Raw genomic sequence first — 25,850 nt, forward strand, 5'->3', positions numbered from 1 at the left:
AGAAAACACTTTTCCTTAGAGTATTTTCAGAGTTTTGTTCATAGTGCTCTCAGAAAAATGAGAAGATAGAGTTGGTTTCATGATTAATAATTTTATTTCCAAAAAATATGTTATTTATCACAACTAAACTCTTGATTAGAACACAGAAGGATCTGACATTCAAGTAGTCATAAGCATATAAAATCAAATTCACAAAGAAGCCATTAAACAATTTTTATTTTTAAAAATTGAGCTGACAATATATATCAGCATTCACAGAGAACATTGTGCATTAAGAAGGAAAGAGAATTAAATTTGAAAAGACAGGTAATCATGAAGGAAACTAGGTTTTATTCAAAGTCCCTTTGAATTAAGAGAAAAATTATTGAATATAAATGACATGTATATTTTCTTAAAAGAAACATGCCTCCTCCCCATTAAAATGGGATAATTCTTAGCATATATGTCAAAGACATGGTGAACACCTAGCTGTTTTCTAAGCCAGATTACCAAAAGCTTCCTGCATGTGTCAGTTTGCCCCAATTATTTTTTTTTCCTCATGCAGTTAATCTACTAAAAAGAACAACCTAGATTTGCTTCAGGTGTGAACGCCTGACAAATCATAACAAACATCAAATGCAGAATGTCCAAAAATATTCTCCATATTTTTTCTGTAATGATGTTAATGATAAAGTCATAATAATCTTTTCAAAATGCACATAAGGTCTAGTCATTGGTGGCTTCTGCTCCCACTACAGGCATACAGGCCCTAAATAAGCTGTCCCATGTTTTTGCTCTCAAGATCTCCCTCTTCCCCTCTCTCCCTTCCTTCCTCTCCCTTTTTCTCCCTCCTCCAATCCATCCACAGTAATCTTCTTTCTCTCTTTCAAACAAGCCAGGGTCTTTCGTGTCTTAGGGTCTTTGCATTACCTTTTCCCTAGGCCTTCACGGGAGAAGGCAATGGCACCCCACTCCAGTACTCTTGCCTGGAAAATCCCACCGACGGAGGAGCCTGGTAGGCTGCAGTCCATGGGGTCGCTAAGAGTCGGACACGACTGAGCGACTTCACTTTCACTTTTCACTTTCATGCACTGGAGAAGGAAATGGCAACCCACTCCAGTGTTCTTGCCTGGAGAATCCCAGGGACTGGGGAGTCTGGTGGGCTGCCGTCTATGGGGTCGCACAGAGTCGGACACGACTGGAGCGACTTAGCAGCAGCAGCAGCAGCAGCAGCAGGCCTTCACGTAGCTCAAGTACCTTCCCATCATTCAACCTTCTAGTCAAGGGTCACCACATCCAAAATACGTTTCTAGTTGCACTGCAGCTCTATAATACTCCACTCCCTCCTCTCTTACCCTGGCTTATTTTCCTTTCTAGTGCTTCAGTAGCCTAAATTTACATTTGTTTACTGTCTGCTTTCTTCACTAAAATGAGAAAGAGACCTCTTAGCTTTTCTCTCTACTCCTTAAACACACGCTTTTCAAATCTACTTGTAAATCAGAAACCCTAAAAGGTTTTAAGATGTACAAATGCCTGGGCTCTATGCTTTTCTAACTTAAATAGTATGAAATAAGGCTTACACATGTGTTTTTTGAAAATGACTAGAGAGAAAGGTGTCTGGGACATAGTAAGTGAATAAATGAAGGAATAATTGAAATAAACAAAGAACCTACTTCCTATCAGATACGTTTACAGGGATCTCTCCCTGACCATGCATTGGTTAAAAATCCGCCTTCCAATGCAGGGAACATGGGTTTGATCCCTGATCAGGGGGAAAAAAATCCCACATGCTGCGGGCCATCTAAACCCATGTACCAAAACTACTGACCCTTTGAGCCACTACAGCTGGAGAGAAGGCCCACGCACTGCAACTAAGATGCCGTGTGCCACAACTAAGATCCAACGCAGCCAGCTAAATACATAACATTATTTAAACAATTTTAAAAAACACATTTACAGGACAGACCATATTTTGAATGCGGCATACAATATTTAGCATTTAATATCTAATGGCCAAGATATCTATATCATCTGCTCAATATTACACAATACAACAACAGTTTAGAAAGGCAAAGAGTTTCAGATTGCTAATTTGTTAGGGAAAATAATTAAGTTTTCAAGTTTATGTCACCATAAAAGAGGAGCTCTGTCCAAGACTTCATTGAATAATAATAGCCTTCAGTTGTGTGGTAATTCTGGATATATTAAAACCAAGACTGTTATTTGAGCTACTTACTTTTCAGTTTTTATAACTTGATAATAAAATTAAATATCAACATCCACAATAAAATTTCTAGAAGACAATTTGTGTCTTATTGCCGTGCAACAAAGTAAGCAGGTCATAGCTTCCAATCCTTCCAAAAACAGCAGCCAAACAGCTTCTACTTCATCTCTTCCTCCAGCATCTCACCAGACAAGAGCACTGTCAAGGGTACAGGGATCAAACAGTGTACAGCCTGACCCAATCAAAACCCAAATGGCTCACCACTGGCTCAGTCAACATTAATAATTAAATCAATCTGCCTGTTAAATTAGAGTAAAGGTTTCACAGGTGGAAGCAGTTCTTACTGTGAAAAGGTTTTCCACAATTTAACACATCCAAGATTTGGTGCCAGAAAAGGTGATGAAAACCTTGGGATATTTCTAGTAGAGGAAATTTTCATTGCATGAAAAATCAGTGTTAAAAGAAAATGCAGAGTTGTTTATAATGCTCAATCAGGATTCTTTAAAAGCTATGCTAAATACATATAGATTCTGGGGTTGCGATTTGAAGATCTTTTTTTTTTTTTAATTATTAGCAGTTCAGAGTATAAGTGAAGCCTGTTTTGGTCAGAATACATTTTTAATCATGAATGACACTGTTTATAACTAGAGAATCTGAGAATGAACTAGGTAAAATCATCAGAGTAAACCAGTGGGGCACTAACTACAGGATGTCAAAGAGAATTGGAGATCAAGAGGCAGTGGAGCTTATTTCCAAAGGGGAAACAAAATTCTCCAACATCGAAGAGCTCACATCTCGTTACAAAATGTCAACAAATCTTGATAATCAAGACTTTTTTAAAGCAACCATAGCTATAAAACATGGAACAATCACAAAATAAACACTGAAAGTCATTACATTTAGTTAGCCCGGAACCTTTTTCCTACTCTATTTACTTAGCTAGTCTTTCCTTTCTGTGATAATGACTCTGATATATAACCTTGCACAATTCCTAATGCTTACTAATGTACATAAGCAACATCTCAAATTGAGTTCACTTTTTTCTTTTTATTAAAGCACATTTGATTTACAATGTTGTGCTAATTTCAGGTGTACAGCAAAGTGATTTAGTTACACACACTTTTTTTTTAAATATTCTGTTCTCTTATAGTTTATTACAAAATACTCGGTGTAGTTTCCTATGCTCTAGAGTAGGTCCTTGTTGGTTATCTATTTTACATATAGCAGTGTGTATATGTTAATTTCAAACTTCTAATGTACCCTCCCTCCCTCCCCTTTGGTAATCATAACTGTGTTTTCTAGGCCTGTGAGTCTCCTGCTGTTTTGTAAATAAGTTCATTTGTATCTTCTTAGTTATTGTTGTTCAGTTGCTATGTCCAACGCTTTGTGACTCCATTGACTGCAGCATGCCAGTCTCCCCAGTCTTTCACTTTCTTTTTTAGATTCCACATAAAAGCAATATAATCTGATAACTGTTTTTGTTTGGCTTACTTCACTTAGTATGATAATCTCTAGGTACATCCAAGTTGCTGCAAATGGCATTTTTCATTCTTTTCTATGGCTGTAATATTCTATTGCATATGTACATCAAACTAGTCAACTCAGGCAGTGCTAGTGGTAAAGAACCCACCTGCCAATACAGGAGACAGAAGAGACTCGGGTTTGATCCCTGGGTTGAGAAGATCCCCTGGAAGAGGGCATAGCAAACTACTCTAGTATTCTTGCCTGGAGAACCCCCATGGACAGAGGAACCTGGTAGGCTACAGTCTATAAGGTCACAAAGAGTCGGACACAACTAAAGCAACTTAGCACACAAAGTCAGTCCTAAAGGAAATCAACCCTGGATATTCATTGAAAGGACTGATGCTGAAGCTGAAGCTCCAATACTTTGGCCACCTGATGCGAAGAGCCAACTCATTGGAAAAGACCCTGACGCCAGGAAAGATTGAGGGCAGGAGGAGAAACGGGTGAAAGATGATGAGATGGCTGGATGGCACCAACTCAATGGACATAAGTCTGAGCAAACTCGGGAGATAGTGAAGGACAGGGAAGCTTGGTGTGCAGCAGTTCATGGGGTCACAAAGAGTCAGTCACGATGTAGTGTCTGACTGAAGAATCACAGACATATATATCAGATTTTTTTTTTCAGGGGGGAGTGCAAATGCTGTCCCCAGCTGCCACAGGCTATGCAGTTGAGTTTCCCACATTTGGGGAAATCATAGGAATCAGTACACCTTCAGTTCAATGGATGAGACTTGCCCTGGGAAAACCACTTCTGTTTCCATTCATCTGTCGATGAACATCTGGTTACTCCCATGTCCTGGCTGTTGTAAACAGTGCTGCATTAAACATTGTGATGCATGTGTCTTTTCAGATTATATTTTCTTCAGATGTATGTCCAGGAGTGGGAGTGCAGGGTCATATGGTAACTCTATTTTTAGTTTTTTAAGGAATCCCTATACTGTTGTCCATAGTGGCTGCACAAATTTATTGATACATTCTCACCAACAGTGTAGGGGAGTTCCTTTTTCTCCACACCCTCTCCAACATTTATTGTCTATAGACTCTTTGATGATGGTCATTCTGACTAGAGTAATGTGATATCTCATTGCAGTTTTGATTTGCATTTTTCTCTAATGAGTAGAGGAAAAAAACTACTTATTTTCTCTAATAAGTATAGATGTTAAGCATCTTTTCATGTGTCTGTTGGCCATTTGTATGTCCTCTTTGGAGAAATGTCTATTTAGATCTTCTGCCCATTTTTTTATGGGATTGTTTGTTTTATTGACATTGAGTTGTATTGAACTGTTATTATATTTTGGAAATTAATTCATTGTTGGTTGCATCATTTGCAAATACAAATCCAATAGTACCATTTATGTCATGTGAAAGAAACATTATAAGGAAAAAGAACAATCAATTATTCTAGGCCTGTCATCTCTCTTCAGGAAAATTAAATTAAATACTAAATGGGCATCATTTTTAATTCATATAGCTCATATCCATAACTAATAAGCCACTTTTATTCACCACCACTTTTATTCAAAACAATATAATCACAACCCTATTAAAGGTTTTGATTTTGCAGGTTGTAGAATCATGAGGCAAGCATAATAACAAATGTATTTATTAACCTGCTAGAGGAGAAAAGCATTCTAAAAAAAATTGGTTTAGATTGATAGATAATTTGAGTTAGTAGGTAAGAGCTTATGTCAGTGTTTATACTCTCATTTCAGGGGCTGTTAAACATAATCATAGTACCATTTATTTCTCCTCCATAGCTCATATCATTCTGAAGCCTAACTAATTATCAGTGACTAACTACATCTGTTTTACTCACTGTTATATTTCCAACATTTGGTACAATGCCTAGCATGTAATCATAATTCAAAACAAACCTGTTGAAAGAGTATATTAATGTTAAAAATATATAAGAAGTGTGAACAGGGTGGCAGCATAACAGTTTGTAGGTACCTTGAAATATATACTTGAAATTTTTATATATTTCTTTGGCATCCAAGTCCAATTTAAAATATTAAATTTATCTATAAAAATTATTTTTGATAAGCCTTCCAACATATCTTTGTAACTATCTTATAACTATGTTGGCATTTAAAGAAATCAAAAGGACTTTTTTATCTCTTCTCAAAATAAAAAGACCTAAAAGCCCAAACAATATAATTGAATCCATTATCCACTATATAGGGCTTCCTAGGTGGTGCTAGTGGTAAAGAACCTGCCTGCCAATGCAGGAGACATAAGAGATACGGGTTCCATCCCTGGGTCAGGAAGATCCCCTGGAGAAGGGCATGGCAATGCATTCCAATATTCTTGCCTGGAGAATCCCATGGACAGAGGAACCTGGTGAGCTATGGTTCATAGAATCACAAAGAGTCGGACATGACTGAAGCGATTTAGCACACACGCATCCACTATATAACTGAGATACTAGACTGCTTATTTTTTAAATGTACTAATCACTCAATGTTTTCTGATTAGAAATGGATGTCCAAAAGATGCCCAAGCATCAGTAATCATCAGGGGAATGCAAATCAAAAACCAAAATGAGATATCATCTCACACTTGTTAGAATGGCTACTAGCAAAAAATTAAAAAAAATGAGATAACAAATGGTGGCAAGGATGTGGGAATATATTGGTGGGAATATAAACTGGTGCAGCCACTGTGGAAAACTGTATTCAGGGTCCTCAAAAAATTAAAAGAACTCTATATGATTCAGCAATTCCACTTCTGAGTATTTATTTGAAGAAAACAAAAAGAGTAACTCAAAAGATATCTGTACTGCCATATTCATTGCAGCATTATATACAAAAGCCAAAATATGGAAACAACCTAAGTGTTCATCAACAGATGAATGGATAAGGAAAATGTGAGACATATAATTCAGCCATAAAAGAGAATGAAATCTGGCCAATTGAGACAACATAGTGGGACCTTGAGGGCATTATGCTAAGTGGAATAACCTGGGCTGAGAAAAACAAATACCATATGATTTCACTTATATATGGAATCTTAAAGAGGCAAAAACAAGGTTGTAGATACAGAGAACAGATTGATGGTTTCCAAAAGCAGAAGGTGGGCTGTAGGCAAAATGAATGAATGAAGGGGATCAAAAGTTATAAACTCAGTTACAAAATAAATAAGTCAGACAGATGTATAGCACAACAACTGTAGTTAATAAAACTGTATTGCATATTTGAAAGTTGCAAACAGAGTAGATCATAAAAATTCTCATCTCAAGAAAAAATAATCTGTAACTGTGTATGGTGATGGGTATTAACTAGACTTACTGTGGTGATTCTTTCACTATGCATCCAGATGTCAAACAGTTATGTTGTACAATTGAAATTAATAGGCTGTTCTATGTCAATTGTATCTCATATTTTAAAAAAAGAAATAAAACCTAACATTAAAAAAATGTCCAATGTTCATGCTTTTAATCAAACAATAAATGTTGTAAAGAATGGTCTCAAACACAACTGATATTAGAAACCATCTTATTTCTTTACTTTTCTATATGTAAAACATTGTGCAAGAAGTAAGTAGTCTGAAATTTTATAATGTGCAAATTCTATTCTAATATTATTGTTGTTCAGTCGCTAAGTCATGTCCGACTCTTTGCGACGTCATGAACTGCAGGATACCAGGTTCCTCTGTCCTCCACCATCTCCTGGAGTTTGCTCAAACTTTTGTCATCCAACCATCTCATCCTCTGCCGTCCCCTTTTCCTCCTGCCCTCAATCTTTCCCAGCATCAAGGTCTTTTTCAATTAGTCGGCTCTTTGCTATCAGGTAGCCAAAGTATTGGAGCTTCAGCTTCAGCATCAGTCCTTCCAATGAGTATTCAGGGTTGATTTCCTTTAGGATGGACTGGTTTGATCTCCTTGCTGTCCAAGGGACTCTCAAGAGTCTTCTCGAGAACCACAATTCAAAAGCACTCAGCCTTCTTTATGGTCCATCTGTCACATCTGTACATGACTACTGGAAAACCAATACTTTGACAATATGAAGCTTTTTCAACAAAGTGATAGCTCTCTGCTTTTTAATATGCTGTATAGGTTTGTCATAGCTTTTCTTCCAAGGATCAAGCATCTTTTAATTTCTTGGCTGCAGTCACCATCCGCAGTCTCTTAAAAATGGTTTTTATTTCTATCATAATTTTTAAGGAAATAACAAAAATCACAAAAACAAGCATATATGTATATATCCTTTTAGTTTGTGATTTTTTTTTTTTTTTTTTTTAGTTTGTGATTTTATAGCTTTTCTCTCATAACTTTGTTTTTAAGATCCCATGATTATTCTTAAAAATAAACATACCATTTCTATCCTTTTTCCAATCACCTCAAAAATATTAACAAATATTTATTAACCTTAAATTTAGTATTTGGTAGAAAATTATTAAGCAATCAGGCAAATTTAGTGGTTTAGGTTACAACTCGATGAATTAACTCCTGATTTTATTTGTCATCTTCCTTTTGTAGGAAGCAACCCTTTTAGAACTATGGTACCAAGAAGCTATTCAATATGTTCTCCAAGATCTATTTAACCTACATCATTAATATAGAATCTTTCATTCAATTTCTATTTTCCCTGAAATATTTCTATTTGCTTTTCTTTCCTTTTATGCCTCAATTTACATCATATCATCAAGAAATATTTCTCCTAAGCCACATCTCACAAAAGTTAAAAATATACAGAATGCAATACTTCTTGGTGCCAAGTTGGTTTATCTTTTTGTTTGGTACTTTATAGCTTTAGCCTACCTAAAACACAACCCAGAAGTGTGATCTGCCATCTAACTGCTTCCTCCAGTAGATCCTAGTATACACAGTGATCAAATGTATATTTTTCATCTAAGACCTATCACATTAGTTAATCTTCTTGGCTGGTCTTATTGGGTAGACTTCATCACCTGTTTACCAATAAAGGATCCTGATGAATAAATTTTATCAAGATATAAGGCTATAAAGAAGGTTCTGAATTTTGATGAAATGAAAAAGGATTTTCTCCATATTCAGAACTATACTTTCCAAGACCTAAACAAGATTAAAAAGTGAAAAATTTATTCAAATCATACACGGTATCAAGGCTGCATGTTTATATCAGTTCAGTCGCTCAGTCGTGTCTGACTCTTTGAGACCCCATGGACTGCAGAATGCCAGGCTTCCCTGTCCATCACTAATTCCCAGAGCTTACTCAAACTCATGTCCATCGAGTCAGTGATGCCATCCAACCATCCTATCCTCTGTCGTCCGCTTCTCCTCCTGCCTTCAATCTGGTCCAGCATCAGGGTCTTTTCCAACGAGTCAGTGCTTCGCATCAGGTGGCCAAAGTACTAGAGTTTCAGCTTCAGCATCAGTCCTTTCAATGAAGATGCAGGACTGGTTTCCCTTAGGATTGACTGGTTAGATCTCCTTGCAGCCCAAGAGACTCTCAAGAGTCTTCTCCAGCACCACAGTTCAAAAGCTTCAATTCTTCGGCGCTCAGCTTTCTTTAGAGTCCAATTCTCAGATACATACATGTCTACTGGAAAAACCATAGCTTTGACTAGATGGACCTTTGTTAGCAAAGTAATGTCTCTGGTTTTTAATATGCTATCTAGGTTGGTCATAGCTTTTCTTCCAAGAAGCAAGCATCTTTTAATTTCATGGCTACAGTCACCATCTGCAGTGATTTTGGAGCTCAAGAAAATAAAGTCTTTCATGTTTATATACATGAATATAATTTAATGGAATAAATGTACAAAACTAAAGAGACCATGATTCATCAATTTTACATATATGTATATATATATATATAATTTTACTTTTCTAAATGTTGTATAACTGTGCTAAAACCACATTGTATTAAAATGTATTCTAAAGGTAAACTTTTAAAAACTTCATCACTTAGAGCAATTAATTGCTTTTTCTTGGTCTAGAAAGTTATTCATCTGAATCTCTGACAAGGCCTTCCTTCTATTTTCTCTTTTCTAGTCTAGGAGGTTTTATGGTGTCCAAGTAGTTCACAAGCTATATGAATGTGTTCCAAAATCTTCCCAGATGACCTAAAACTGCATGCAATATTAGATGTGTTCATAGGTATTCTGAATACACTCTCAAAAGGGTCTATGACCCCAATATGTTAAGAATTGCCATTTAGCATTTATTGTTGCTTCAGTGCCCAAGCTGATATGAATTTGTAAATGGTTTAAATAAATAAACACACACATTAGTAAAATGGGTTAAAAGACTTCAAAAATATTTCACTTACTTTCTAATTTGACATAGATAAGTAAATACATGCAAATAAATTTTTAAGTACAGTGATAGCAATACTATACCAAAATCCAAGAGTCACAGGCAAGAACTCATTAGAGAACACCTTAATTTGCTTACTTGCCCTGCTGTGAAAATGGCCTGTCAATGCTTTACAAATACATGTGCCCATCGTCTAAGAGTTGGTCTTACTTTTTTGTGGCACAACAAGCAAAAGCTAGTCTTACCTGACTAGCTTGATAGAACCAAACAAAACAGAGCATAAAGCATCATTGGAAAATCAAGTTTGCCTGGATATTTTGACAAGAAAGAAATGGAGGGAGGGAGTAAAGGGAAATGAAAAGAAGGGAAAGGGGATGAAAAGAAACAGTATTTTTTACTGATATAAATAAAGATCTTTTAATCCACCTCTGGCAATTTCTCAGGTTTACAGAATGGATTTTTCACTAGTGAATTATTAATCTGTGTTCTGTTTGTACTCTTTTTTTTTTTTCTTTGATGAAGTACTTGCCTATCTCACTTCTGCTCATCAGCCTTTTACATCAGTTTTCTATTCAGTCTTTTGGGGTGGGAGGTGTGGGAAGGGCTACCTGTCAAGGCTCCTCTATTGCAGACATAATTTGTCATTTGATAACTTTCTGATTCATGTGATGTTTATTCCTGCGTATCTTTTTTAACTTCTCCAATTTTGTGCTGGAATGAAATATGGAAGAGTAAAAAAGAGTAAAGTATGTTATTTTTTAAGTTTTTAATTTCAATAAATACACATAACATATAATTTACCATCGCAACCATTGTCAAGTGCACAGTTTAGTAGTAAGAACATTCACAGTGCTGTGAATCCATCTCTAGAACATTTTTCATTTTGCAGAAATGAAACTCTATATTCCAATAAACATCAGTCCTCCATTGCCAGCCCCCAGTCCTCTTCAAGTCCTGATAAAAATAATGTATTTTTAATAGATGAGAGAGTATGAACTCATTGAGGAAATGAACTTCTTAAAATACATTTTGCATTTTTTCAAACTATTCACTCCATAGATGTCTTTCCTCAAATACATGTTTGTCATTGACAATATCTCTCTATAATTAGCACAAAAACAATACGTTGTTTTCTGAACATCAGAGGCACCTGTGCACTGGAAGTTATTTCCAGTAATGAGGATGATTTCTCACAACCTGCCCACATTTTTTAAAACTCAGTCCTTATTCATAACATGAGATAACAAGAGAGTGACAGACACTGTTTTGTGTGCTCTACAAATGTGTTAGTTATTCTGTTTCTGACTACAAGCATACAAGTAAGTCCCAACAGGACCTCCATGTTACAGATGGGATACGAGAGTGACGTATCAGCCTAATTTTGATGGGTTCATTGTATCAGCATAAAAGTTTACAGAACTACTATAGAATGGGAAAATATCCAAGAATAAAAGGCTGATGAACATGTTGGTTTTTGTTTTTATGTTGCCAAGAAGGATTCTTCCCAGGGTCTAATGTGACAAAGATTTCAGTTCCTGTTATCCCTACATCGTAGAATGACAAGTTCGTAGACTGCAAAGAACTGAGCTTGAGCCGATATCTGTTCCACTGCTTCTTAACTGAAAAACTTAGGACAAACCACATAAACATATCCACACTTAAAATGAAACATCTTAATGTGTTTTGCTTCACAAGATCTATGCATATACATGTAACGTAAATGTATGTATGTATGCATGTGTCTGTATGTGTGAGAAAGAAAAAAAATATAGCAGACTATGCAGACAAGGACTTAGTTAACCACAAAATATTCTAAAAATGTATGATAGTATCATGATTATTGGGGCTTCCCTGGTGGCTCAGTAATAAAGAATTTTCCTGCAAATGCAGAAATATGGATTTGATCCTTGGAGTGGGAAGATTCCCCTGGAGAAAGAAATGGCAACCCACCCCAGTATTCTTGCCTGGGAAATCCTATGGACAGAAGAGCCTGGCAGGCTACAGTCCATGGAGTTGCAAAAGAGTTGGACATGACTTAGAGACTAAACAACAACAATAACAAATCATGATTATTAAGTGTAAATGCACAATTAAGAACACATGAGAAGTGTCCGGCAACATCTAAAAGTGTAGCCTATGGATCCAAAAAGTCTGGTTTAAGTGCCAATTGAGTGGCCCTGCAAGTTAACTATTCTGTATCTAATTTTCTTCATTTCTGGGGTTAAAATAATACCATCATGGCTTGTGTGGGTAAATGAGTTAGTACAAGTAAAGCATTTAAATTTGTGCCTGGAATATAGTGAGTGCTTGGTGAATGTTACCTTTCATTTTTTTATTCAGTATTTCCTATTACTAATCATAGTTTTTCCTATTTCTACCAAGTCTTTTCCTAAAACAATTCATGTAAAAAGCCTAGTAAAGCATTTTCTGCCCTGTAAACAAAGAATGTTAACTGAAAGCTGTATCTTACTTATATATCAGCTCATGGATTCTGCCAGGTTAATAGCTTATCATGAGCCTTTGCATACAGAAGTAACTCATGTCACGTTTCTGCTAAAACCTTAGCAATCAACTGAAAAGAACGAGAAAAGGTTCTATTTGTTTTTTTTTCCTAAAGTAGAAATATACCATGCCATAAGTGTAAAATCAGTATTGTCCTGTCCTTTGAATTGCCAAACCTCTTCACTTCTAGTTTGAATTGTTTTCTTGGAGTTCAACCTTTAATTACTATAGAATTGTGTCATTCATATACTTTTTCTTGCTCAGTCACTAAGTTGTGTCCAACTCTTTGTGACCCCAGGGTTATAGCACGCCATGCTTCCCTGTTCTTCACTATCTCATGGAGTTTGCTCAGATTCATGTTCACAGAGTCGATGATGCTATCTAACCATCTCATCCTCTGCTGCCCCTTTCTCCTTTTGCCTTCAATCTTTCCCAGCATCAAGGTCTTTTCCAATGAGTCAGCTCTTTGCATCAGGTGGCCAAAGTATTGGTGCTTCAGCTTCAGCATCAGTCCTTCCAATGAATATTCAGGACTGATTTCCTTTAGGATTGACTAGTTTGAACCCCTTGTAGTCCAGGGGACTCTCAAGAGTCTTCTCCAGCACCATAATTCAAAAACATCAATTCTTCGGCTCTCAGCCTTGTTTATGGTTCGTTTCTCATATCCATACATGACTACTGGAAATCAGCCATGGTCATTTACACACTTAGCATTTTCCACTTCAGTTCTTCAGTAGTGATGCTAAAGATAGGGGATATGCCTTCATACTGAAATTTTACTGAAATACGAATTTGGATGTATTCCATGGGTAACCATATCATTTACCACCCCAAATTGGGACACTTTTGAAAGTCAGCAGAGTGATAACTAGACAGGGTACCAGGACAACTGATCCCAAATCAGACTATGCCTGGCCAGTACAGATGCAATGTTTCCACAACTAAAAGCGTGGGGATAGTTAAGAAAAAGTTACCAAGTAGAAGAAGCAAGTTGGCTTTTTATTTTCCGAAAGTCTTAATTTCTCTTCATAGAGTTTAGGATGTAGTAAACCCGACATGAATAATTGCTAAATGAAGAAATGACTACATAAGGTAGGTAAAGCAATTCTCATGTTAAATGATAGAAATGGAGCACAATATATCAGTTATACTCTGCTCCTTCAGTATGATTAGCCATGGGAGTCCAGTTGGCATGACAGGGTCACATGATGCTAATGAAAACACAAGTTGCATATTATGGATTACAACACACTCATGTAAATTTTTAATATAAACGCTTGCCTTTTCTTTTTTCCTACTTTTCATGAGCACTTTCTGCTACAATTTCTAGAATTTATGAAGAGATCTGACTCCTCTATTAAAAAGTTCAGTTCAGTTCAGTCGCTCAGTCATGTCTGACTCTTTGCAACCCCATGGACTGCAGAACGCCAGACTTCCCTGTCCATCACCAACTCCCAGAGCTTACTCAAACTCATGTCCATCAAATTGGTGATGCCATCCTACCATCTCATGCTTTGTTATCTGCTTCTCCTCCTGCCTTCAATCTTTCCCAGCAACAGGATCTTTTCCAAGGAGTCAGTTCTTCATATCAGGTGGCCAAAGTACTGGAGTTTCAGCTTCAGCATCAGTCCTGCCAATGAATATGCAGGACTGATTTACTTTAGGATTGACTGCCTTGATTTTCTTGTAATCCAAGGTACTCTCAAGAGTCTTCTACAGCACCACAGTTCAAAAGCATCAATTCTTTGGTGCTCAGCTTTCTTTACAGTCCAACTCTCACATCCATACATGTCTACTGGAAAAACCATAGCTTTGACTAGACGGCCCTTTGTTGGCAAAGTAATGTCTCTGCTTTTTAATATGCTATCTAGGTTGGTCATAGCTTTTCTTCCAAGGAGCAAGCGTTTTTTAATTTCATGGCTGCAGCCACCATCTGCAGGGATTTTGGAGCTCAAAAAAATAAAGTCTGACATTGTTTCTATTGTTTCCCCATCTATATGCCATGAAGTGATGGGACTAGATGCCATGATCTTAGTTTTCTGAATGTTGAGTTTTAAACCAACTTTTTCACTCTCCTCTTTCACTTTCATCAAACAGCTCTTTAGTTCTTCTTCACTTTCTGGCATAAGGGTGGTGTCATCTGCATGTCTGAGGTTATTGATATTTCTCCCAGCAATCTTGATTCCAGCTTGTGCTTCAGCCAGCCAGGCATTTCACTTGATGTACTCTGTATATAAGTTAAATAAACAGGGTGAAAATATACAGCCTTAATGTACTCCTCTCCCAATTTGGAACCAGTCTGTTGTTCCATGTCCAGTTCTAACGGTTGCTTCCTGACCTGCATACAGGTTTCTCAAGAGACAGGTCAGATGGTCTGGTATTCCCATCTCTTGAAGAATTTCCCACTGTTTATTGTGATCCACACAGTCAAAGGCGTAGTCATAAAGCAGAAGTAGATAAAGCAGAATTCTCTTGTTTTTTCGATGCTCCAACAGATGTTGGCAATTTGATCTCTGGTTCCTCTGCCTTTTCTAAATCCACCTTGAACATCTGGAATTTCACAGTTCACATACTGTTGAAGCCTGGCCTGGAGAATTTTGAGCATTACTTTACTAGCGTGTGAGATGAGTACAATTGTGCAGTAGTTTGAGCATCCTTTGGCATTGCTTTTCTTTGGGATTGGAATGAAAACTGACCTTTTCCAGTCCTGTGGCCACTGCTGAGTTTTCCAAATTTGCCGGCACATTGAGTGCAGCACTTTCACAGCATCATCTTTTAGAATTTGAAATAGCTCAACTGGAATTCCGTCTCCTCCACTAGCTTTGTTCATAGTGATGCTTCCTAAGGCTCACTTGGCTTCACATTCCAGATGTCTGGCTCTAGGTGAGTGATCACACCATTGTGGTTGTCTGGATCATTAAGATCTTTTTTTGTATAGTTCTTCTGTGTATTCTTCCTACCTCTTCTTAATATGTTCTGCTTCTGTTAGGTCCATACCATTTCTGTCCTTTATTGTATTATAAAGTACACGTCAATAAAAAAAAAAAAAAATATATATATATATATAATTTAAAACACTCTATTGAGAAACATGGGTGGGATAAATACCATTCTTGTGGAGATTTAGGGAGTGTAATATAGTCCACAGCCCTCCATAGTTAACCTGAAATGCAGCACGGTTGGGATTAGAAAATTTAAGTCCAAGCTCTGGCTTTCATAGCTTTGGGACTTGGAGCAATTCATAGGCCCTCCTCCCATATTTTAACCTTGGCATTATTAGTAATTTTCAAAATTACTTCCCTTTTATTCTGCCATGATCAATCTTTCACCAAGTGTTATTTTTTGTTCCCTTTAAGTCTCCTATCACTCTTCTTTCCAATTTTTCTTAAAATTATCCTCTTTATATCCATCTTACTACAAAGCATATATTATTAGTCTTTTTCTTCAGTTTTCCTCAAACTATATTTATTCCTCTGTATGATTTATTTCTTTTTTTAGACTTCAATAAACTTTAAAAAAGTTCCTACACTCTTACGTTACTCATGTCAGTTTCTATATAGAATAATTTCTGGTTTATTCACCTTCATTGCCTAATTCCATCCATTCTTTAAAATAATGAGATTTTGTTCCGCCATTTCCACATTTTTGTTATTTATTAATACCTCAGTGTGCAGGAACAGTTTAGTTTTCCTACAATCCATTGAATTTGTATTTGGTATTGTACTTTCTTTGGAGATATTTCAAGCATGTTGAAACTTGGCTTCTCTATAAAATTAAGTTTTTGGACAGACCTCATTTTTTCTTTCATAACGTCCATAATGCCTACTACATCCCTAGAAATAATGTTGCATTCAATAAATTTTTGCTGACAACTGAATCAGCAAAATGAAGGTAATCTGCTTTCCAGGTTCATCCATCATTGTACTGAAAATATGGATCAAAAGAGATGCCTAAATGAATATAACTGCCTTTTTTAAAAGCTGTTATACTTACATTTTATTTTTTGTGATATAAAAATCAAATTTTCAAAATTAGTTAAGAAAAAGAAATAAAAGGTATCCAGATTTGAAAGTGTTATGGACTGAATGTTTGTGTCCATCTCCATCACCAACAAAATTCACATGTTGCAGCCGTAACCTCACAATGTGATAATATTAGAAGGTGGGATGTAATTAGGTTTTAGAAAAATTCATGAGGATGGTGATCCCATAAAGAGACTAGCATCATTATCAGAAGAGATCAGATCTCTCTCCACAATGTGAAGCTCCAGTAAGAAGGCGGCCATATGCAAGTTAGGGAGAGAGCCCTCTCCACACATCGAATTGATCTTGTATTTCCCTGCCTCCAGTAATGTGAAGAATAAATGTCTGTTGTTTAAGCCATATAGTATTTTGACACAGTGGACTGAGCATAATAATATAGAAAAGAAGAACCATAACTCTATTCACAGCAGACAAAATACTATATATAGAAAATCCAGCAGAAACAACCAAAAGCTTTTGAGAACAAATAAACAAGGTCAGTAACATAAATATACAAAAATCAATTCTATTTCTGTACATTAGCAGCGAACAACTTGAAAAAGGAAATTGAGGAAAAAATTCTATTTTTAGTATTAGCAAAAAGATCGGTATAAGGTAAATTTAGCAAAAGAAGTAGAAGATGTTACCCTGAAAACTACAAAACATTAGCAAAAGAAATTAAAGAATTTCTAACTAATAGAAAGATTTTCCATGCTCACAGATATAAAGATTTACTCTAGTTAAAAATGACAATTTCTCCAAAATAATCTATAGTTTTAATGTAATCCCTCTCAAAATTCCAGCTGTCTCTTTTCTTTTTTTTGCTAAATTGATGAGCTGATGCCAAAGACTAGAGATCTCTTCAAGAAAATTAGAGATACCAAAGGAACATTTCATGCAAAGATGGGCTCGATAAAGGACAGAAATGGTATGGACCTAACAGAAGCAGAAGATACTAAGAAGAGGTGGCAAGAATACACAGAAGAACTGTACAAAAAAAGATCTTCATGACCCAGATAATCACGATGGTGTGATTACTCACCTAGAGCCAGACATCCTGGAATGTGAACTCAAGTGGGTCTTAGAAAGCATCACCATGAACAAAGCTAGTGGAGGTGATGGAATTCCAGTTGAGCTATTTCAATTCCTGAAAGATGATGCTGTGAAAGTGCTGCACTCAATATGCCAGCAAATTTGGAAAACTCAGCAGTGGCCACAGGACTGGAAAAGGTCAGTTTTCATTCCAATCCCAAAGAAAAGCAATGCCAAAGAATGCTCAAACTACCGCACAATTGTACTCATCTCACACGCTAGCAAAATAATGCTCAAAATTCTCCAAGCCAGGCTTCAGCAATGCATGAACCATGAAATTCCAGATGCTCAAGCTGGTTTTAGAAAAGGCAGAGGAACCAGAGATCAAATTGCCAACATCCGCTGGATCATCGAAAAAGCAAGAGAGTTCCAGAAAAACATCTGTTTCCCCTTTATTAACTCTGCCAAAGCCTTTGACTGTGTGGATCACAATAAACTGTGGAAAAATCGAGATGGAAATAACATACCACCTGACCTGTCTCCTGAGAAACCTGTATGCAGGTCAGGAAGCAACAGTTAGAACTGGACATGGAACAACAGACTGGTTCCAAATAGGAAAAGGAGTATGTCAAGGCTGTATATTGTTACCCTGCTTATTTAACTTATATGCAGCGTACAACATGAGAAATGTTGGGCTGGATGAAGCACAAACTGGAATCAAGATTGCCGGGACAAATATCAATAACCTCAGATATGCAGATGACACCACCCTTATGGAAGAAAGTGAAGAGGAACTAAAAAGCCTCTTGATGAAAGTGAAAGAGGAGAGTGAAAAAGTTGGCTTAAAGCTCAACATTCAGAAAACTAAGATCATGGCATCTGGTCCCATCACTTCATGGGAAATAGATGGGGAAACAGTGGAAACAGTGGAATCAGTGAGAGACTTTATTTTGGGGGGCTCCCAAATCACTGCAGATGGTGATTGCAGCCATGAAATTCAGAGACGCTTACTCCTTGGAAGGAAAGTTATGACCAACCTAGATAGCATATTAAAAAGCAGAGACATTACTTTGCCAACAAAGGTCCATCTAGTCAAGGCTATGGTTTTTCCAGTAGTCATGAATGGATGTGAGAGTTGGAATGTGAAGAATGCTGGGCGCTGAAGAATTGATACTTTTGAACTTTGGTGTTGGAGAAGACTCTTGAGAGTCCCTTGGACTGCAAGGAGATCCAACCAGTCCATCCTAAAGGAGATCAGTCCTGGGCATTCATTGGAAGGACTGATGTTGAGGTTGAAACTCCAATACTTTGGCCACCTCATGCCAAGAGTTGACTCATTGGAAAACACCCTGATGGTGGGAAGGATTGGTGGCAGGAGGAGAAGGGGACGACAGAGGATGAGATGGCTGGATGGCATCACCAACTCGATGGACATGAGTTTGGGTAGACTCCGGGAGTTGGTGATGGACAGGGAGGCCTGGCATGCTGTGATTCATGGGGTCGCAAAGAGTCAGATATGACTGAGCGACTGAACTGAACTGATGCCAAAGTTCTTATATATGTACAAAGAACCCAGAATAGCCAAAACAATCTTGAAAGAGAAAAGGAAGTTGTGCAACTTGGGTTTCCAACTTTAAAATTTACTACAAAGCTCTGGTAATTAAAACAGTGTGGTACTGACATAAGGCAGACATATAGATCAATGGAGTAGAATTGAGGGTTCAAAAATAAATCCTTCACTTTTAATAAATTGTTTTTCTGCAAGGTTGCCAATCCAAATAAAAAAGAAACAAATAGTTCTTTTCAATAAATGGTGCAAGTAAAACTGGTAAAAGAATGAAACTGGATCCCTACATTATACCGTATACAAGGCCAACATCAAGAAAGTGAAGACAACCCACAGAATGGCAAAAGTATTTGCAAATCATACCTCTGATAAGAGAATAGCTCAACAATAAAAAGAAGTCCAATGAAAAACTGAGCAAAGGATCTGAACTGACACTTCTCCAAAGAAGATAAACAGATGACCACTAAACATTTGAAAAGATGTTCAATATTATTAATCATCAAAGAAATGTAAAATTAAAGCTATAAAGAAATACCACTCATGTCCTCTAATGTGGCTAAAATCAACAAGATAGACATTAAGAATTGCTGGTAACAATGAGGTGAAACTGTAAACTTCAAACATGGCTGGTGAGATTATATAACAGTATGGCCACTTTGGGAAACAGTTTGGCAGGTCCTCAAAATATTAAACACAGAATTACCATATAATCCAGTAATGCTACTCTGAGGTATATACCCAAGAGAATTGAAAACATATATATATATATATATATACACAGAAAAACAATTATGCACAAAAGTTCTCAGCAACATTATTCAAAATAAAAAACAGAAGCAACCTAAATGTCTGTCAGTGGAAAAGGTATGAACAGATTGTGGCACACTAGAGTGATGCACTTGTAGAGACTTTGTTTCTTTTAAAAGTGAAAGTTAAAAAACAACAACAAAACAACTTTGCCTTCTTCATTAATTTATTTCTTTAAGATAAAACATAAACCAGGGCTTCCCTGGTGGCACAGTGGATGGGAGCCCACCTGCCAACGCTGGGGACATGGGTTTGATGCCTGGTGCTGGAAGATCCCACACAGAACAAAGCAAACCAGTGAGCCACCACTACTGAAGCCCACACACCAGGAGCCTGTGCTCCTCAGCAAGAGAAGCCACAGCGACGAAAAGGGCCTGCACTGCAGGGAAGAGAAGCCCTGCTCACAGCAGCTAGAGAAAGCCGGCGCAAAGCAACACTCAGCACCATCAGAAAAAGGAATAAATACATGTTTTTAAAAGCTCATTTAAATTAAAAAAAAAAAAGTTTTTTTTTGAGATAGATTTTTGGTGTGTCAGAAAGTTTCAGTAATTTTCATCTACTATTGAGAAAAAGGTATTAAATTTCAATGTTTTCAAAACTGGTTGATATTCAGGCCACTATTGCTTTCAATTTTTTATTAAATTAAGATAGCATATTATAGTTATACAAGATGTTACCAGAGGGCAAGCTGGGTGTTGGATATGTGGAAATTCTCACAAGTTTTGTAACTCTTGTGACAGCATATTAAAAAGCAGAGACATTACTTTGCCAACAAAGATCCATCTAGTCAAGGCTATGGTTTTTCCAGTAGTCATGTATGGATGTGAGAGTTGGACTGTAATGAAAGCTGAGTGCTGAAGAATTGATGCTTTTGACCTGTGGTGTTGGAGAAGACTCTTGAGAGTCCCTTGGACTGCAAGGAGATCCAACCAGTCCATCCTAAAGGAGATCAGTCCTGGGTGTTCATTGGAAGGACTGATGTTGAAGCTGAAACTCCAATACTTTGGCCACCTGATGCGAAAAGCTGACTCATTTGAAAAGACTCTGATGCTGGGAAAGATTGAAGGTGGGAAGAGAAGGGGATGACAGAGGATGAGATGGTTGGATGGCATCACCGACTCAATGCACATAGGTTTAGGTGGACTCTGGCAGTTGGTGATGGACAGGGAGGCCTGGTGTGCTGTGATTCATGGGGTCGCAAAGAGTTGGACACGATTGAGAGACTGAACTGAACTGAACTGTGCCATCATAATTTATTTCCAAAATAAAATTAAATATATACACATATATCTCCTCATTTTCACTTTTAAGTATTCTGATGATGTTCTCCTTGCTTGTTTCAGATATGACTGGAAAACCAATTTAAGGCTAAACTTTCATCTAAAACTTTCCCACCTCTAAAGAATGAGAGCTGATGTTCATACAAATGGATGTTTACCCTACATTAACCATTGGGTAATATCAGCTTGATACTACGTTCAAATCATGAGGCAAGATTCACAGCGTACTCCAGCAACAGCTGAATGCACTACATGTCCCAGTGGAGGCTGTTAGTTGGTCAAAACAGTACATGAGCTAATGTCCCAGTCAACAGTTACACATCTGACCAGATAACTTCCTGGAATGATGCGGATGCGTACATGCATGTTTAGTCACTTCAGTCATGTCCGAATCTTTGCAACCCTATGGATTGTAGCCCTACAGGCTCCTGTGTCCATGGGATTCTCTAGTCAAGAAGACTGGAGTGGATTGCTACGCCATCCTCCAAGAGATCTTCCCAACCCAGGGGTCAAACTCGTGATTCCAGTGTCTCCTGCACTGCAGGATTCTTTACCACTCAGCCATTGAGGGAGCCCCCATGATAGAAATGACCGTTAACTATTAAAAGCAGATTATTACACAGCAATATGTTTAGCATTTTTCTCAGATATATTTCAAAATAATATCATATAAATAGTTACATAATATTGATGTATACCAATTAAAAGTTTCATTAAGATAAGTATCTTTAAGAATGAGCTTGTCAAGTGTATATAAATTCATTCATCATGTGTTTCTCAAGCATTTTATGATAAATCACTTCTATAGTGAATTTGATTTCCTTTGGTATCTGTTACATATAGAATATAGAATATTTACAAAGGAAAAATACATACTGACTCCAGTTGATAAGTTCCAATATTCACTTCATTAGATAGTATCTCTTTTAATTCTCCAGTATGAAAAACAAACAAAAACCCTGTGAGAGGAACCAGTCACTGAGCGGACACTAAAATAACATATGTGCCAACTGAAAGTACGGATATATTTAGTCCACTGACTTTTTTCAGAGTATTTAGAGAACTGTATGATGTCATGAATTGTTTCTGACAGTTTGCTATAATTAGAGGTTATAAAAGCCACAGAGAAGAAAGAAAACTCATGTGTAAACAGCTTAAAGAAGCAGTGCATTACTCAAAGGCCCCAGCTGTCCTTGGGTCAGTCCACCTTGGTGCAAGTCATGACTCACTTACCAGTCATATACCCTGGGATAAGTTACTTAACCACTTCTCACTTTTATCAACCACAAAATCCAAGTAATGATCTTTATAGTACAGGACAGTGTTAAAGATAAAACTACCTGTAAATTTCCAAACACCATGCCTGGTACATAACAAGCCCTCAATATGTCAGCTTTTATTACAAATATTGATGAGCCTCAATTTCGTAATCCAGATAATAATATAATAGTAACACCTCCTCTACCTGTGGCTCACCTGTGTAGTGAAAAGCAATAATGCTGATTATAGTGTTTTATAAACTATAAACAACAAGGCACTTCACAAATGGAAAACACTCTTTAATACTGTGATTTATCAAATACTCACTATAGATCATGAAGGCTATTTCCAAAAATACCTACAAGCCTTTTCTCATTTGTTCCTGTTTTTTTTTTTTTTTAAGACTCTGTTATTAGTCTTCATTAGAATTTTGTGTACACTTGAAATTAGTAGCAGCCACTAAATGACAACTGTGATAAACATTTGGAGGCATTAACTGACTCATCGGGAAGTCTCATTAACCTGGAGATTTCTGCATTGCCTTTGAAAGTTCTTTCTGGGCTCAAGCCAACCATCCTATCATAACAGAACTGATCATTACAGGAATTTAGCTGGATATCAGATCAACCCGTCTTAAATATTATTATCATCTTGAACAATGGAAGCCTGATAAACCACTACTAGAACTAGAGCCTATAAAACAGGGGTTATTTCTGTTCTTGATGCCAAGGTTAAAAAGAAGTTCCGCTCCATGTGATTCAGATAGGTGTATTAAATCATGACTCTCAAAAAAAAAAAAAAGCCACATTAAAACCCTAATAAAGAACACCCTCAAAGCAGGAATGATCCCTAATCTTACACCATACTCTATGGCTTTAGACTGTAAATTCCAAAAAGCAGGAATAAGAACCTCATAGTTCTTTTCCTCTAACATCTGACAGAGTGATGACACATTCAATATATTCAAGTTATTGCTATTAACAAGGGTATGAAAAACTGAGGGGACATTCTGTTTCAGGAAGAGTGGCCAGGACCACTATATATCAAGTTCCTCACCTCTTCTATAATGTCTACCTTCTTTCACTGGCTTCTTTACAGATACAGTCACATCTCTTTCATCTTAAATAAAATCTCTATCTCTTTCCATTCACAGTCAACCTTTTGAAAGAGTGGTCTACACACAATATTTGCATTATCTTACTTCCCACATACTATTGAAACCACAGCAATTCCATGGCTCTTCATTCTGCCCCAGTTCTTGTCCCCTGAGATAAGTTCTCTCTCACTGTCTCTGTGGCATCAAATAAGTTAGTTGAGATAGAGTGAAGCTTCTGAGAGGGATTTGAAAATTAAAAAAAAAAAAAAAATGGGCAAAATGAAAAAAGGATCTTGAAAACCACTTTACAGCGTTCTGTTTTGACAGCAGGGGCAACTGGCAGATATTGCAAACCACTTAGGAGAGTGGTGTGATGCTAATGATTTAGGAAAACAGTCTTGCATAACTGAATGGGTGGAGGAGGTACATCTGCTTCACAGCTAGCACTCCGAACAGGTCAGGAACACAAAAAGAAAAGTTTTCAAAACCATACTTAGTAAGCAAAAAAGGTATTTTTGGCAGAGCCTCTAAAGTACATAATCTGAGGTTTTTAAGAATACTGATATTTATAAGCATTGCTCAGAATTTTGGCAAAATTATTAATGAAAATAAGATCCTAGTTGTTTTTACACTAACAAAATCATACTTTTTTAAAGTATTTAACCTTATTTTGCAAAAACATATCTGTTCAAATAAACTGATATTAAGCTAAATGTGTCTATATGTGTATATGTATACAGGTGCTACCACGCAATATGCACAGCATTAAACTATCCAAGACTGTCATATTTACATTTGTGTTTTACTTACCATGTTCAAGTGAGAGAACAATGGCCACCCAGGAAAAGACCACCCAAGAACAACACAGCTACACCACCGAGTGACACAGTCCTCACAGAAATGCTCTCGGGACCTGAAATCAATGCTGTAAATTCCTCTCCCCTTATCTCTCAGCCTGTGATACAAATGCCAGGAACTGATAGTTTCTCAACCCTAGAAAACAAATTCTCACGTTATCATGAATCCTTCTACTATCTTGTCCTTGGAAGTTAGCTCAAATCTAATTTGCTCTGCAAATCCTCTCCCCCTGAATTTTGTGTGAGCCTTTGTAGTACTTTTAAAGCTCAATTAGACGAGCAGAGGTTCTCAAAACAGAGTTTCCCTTAACTAGTTCACCACCTGCGAGACTCACTGAGACTCTCCATTCAAGTGTAAACCACACTGACTGCTGCCCTTGGCTCAGCCACTAGCCACTTACAGCCACTAGACTTCACCTTATGTGTATTTCAGCTTCTCTTCCCACCAATCCTGCTGCACGCTTATCGTGATGGAAATTGTTGGCTGCCTAACAAGCATCTACTCCTCATTCTTCCGTCTCTTTTTTAAATCAGGGTACAGTTGCTTTACAATGTTGTGTTAGTTTCTGCTGGAGCGAACTAAGTCAAAGAAAACAAACATATAGTAATGTATATGTTGGGCTTCCCTGGTGGCTCAGATGGTAAAGAATCTGCCTGCAATGCGGAAGACCTGGGTCCAGTCCCTGGGTTGGGAAGATCCCCTGGAGAAGGGAACGGCTACCCACTCCAGTATTCTGGCGTGGAGAATTCTATGGACTGTATAGTCCATGGGGTCGGAAAGAGTCGGACACGACTGAGTATCAGTTTAGCTTAGCTAATGTATATATATGTATATATGGAACCTAGAAAAATGGTATAGATGAACCTATTTGCAGGACAGGAATAGAGACACAGACATAGAGAACAGACATGTAGACATGGGGTAGGGGAAGTGGGAGTAGGATGAATTGGGAGATTGGGATTGATATATATACACTACCACGAATCAAACAGATAGCTAGTGGGAACCTGCTGTATAGCACAGGGAGCTCAGCTAAAAGATCTATGATGACCTAGATGGGTGGGATGGAGGTTGGGGAGGAGTGAAAGGAAGGTTCAAGAGGGAGGGGATATATGTATGTATATAGCTGATTCATGTCATTGTATAGCAGAAAATGCCACAACTTAGTCAGGTATTCACTCTCATGTCACATCAGATGTAGGCAAGATTCAGATGAGCCTATTACATTTTAGATGGAACTTGAATGTATGCAGATTTCCCTAAGTTGTCTCTCCCATTTGATGAAGTGATCATTGCAATGATTTGTCATGGGTATTCTTTATACATAAGAAAGTCTTTGTAGAACTCCCATCAGCCACCTCACACTCAAAGGAAAGACCTTAACTTACTTGAATAGTTTGGCAAATAAATAAATTTGTATAAGCTTTATATTAAAATAAGATAGTTTAAGTAGACATGCATTTT

The 25,850-nt window shown here is 37.1% G+C and overlaps 1 protein-coding gene across 34 annotated transcripts in view; it reads right to left on the minus strand.

The window, feature by feature from the left end:
• GULP1 (GULP PTB domain containing engulfment adaptor 1) overlaps window positions 1-25,850 on the minus strand; it is a 309,040-nt gene that overhangs the window by 218,890 nt on the left and 64,300 nt on the right. The gene's annotated exons all lie outside the window — the stretch shown is intronic.

Source organism: Giraffa tippelskirchi, chromosome 3 (assembly GCF_054371585.1).
Source record: "Giraffa tippelskirchi isolate mGirTip1 chromosome 3, T2T-mGirTip1v1.2.pri, whole genome shotgun sequence".
Lineage (NCBI taxonomy): Eukaryota > Metazoa > Chordata > Mammalia > Artiodactyla > Giraffidae > Giraffa > Giraffa tippelskirchi.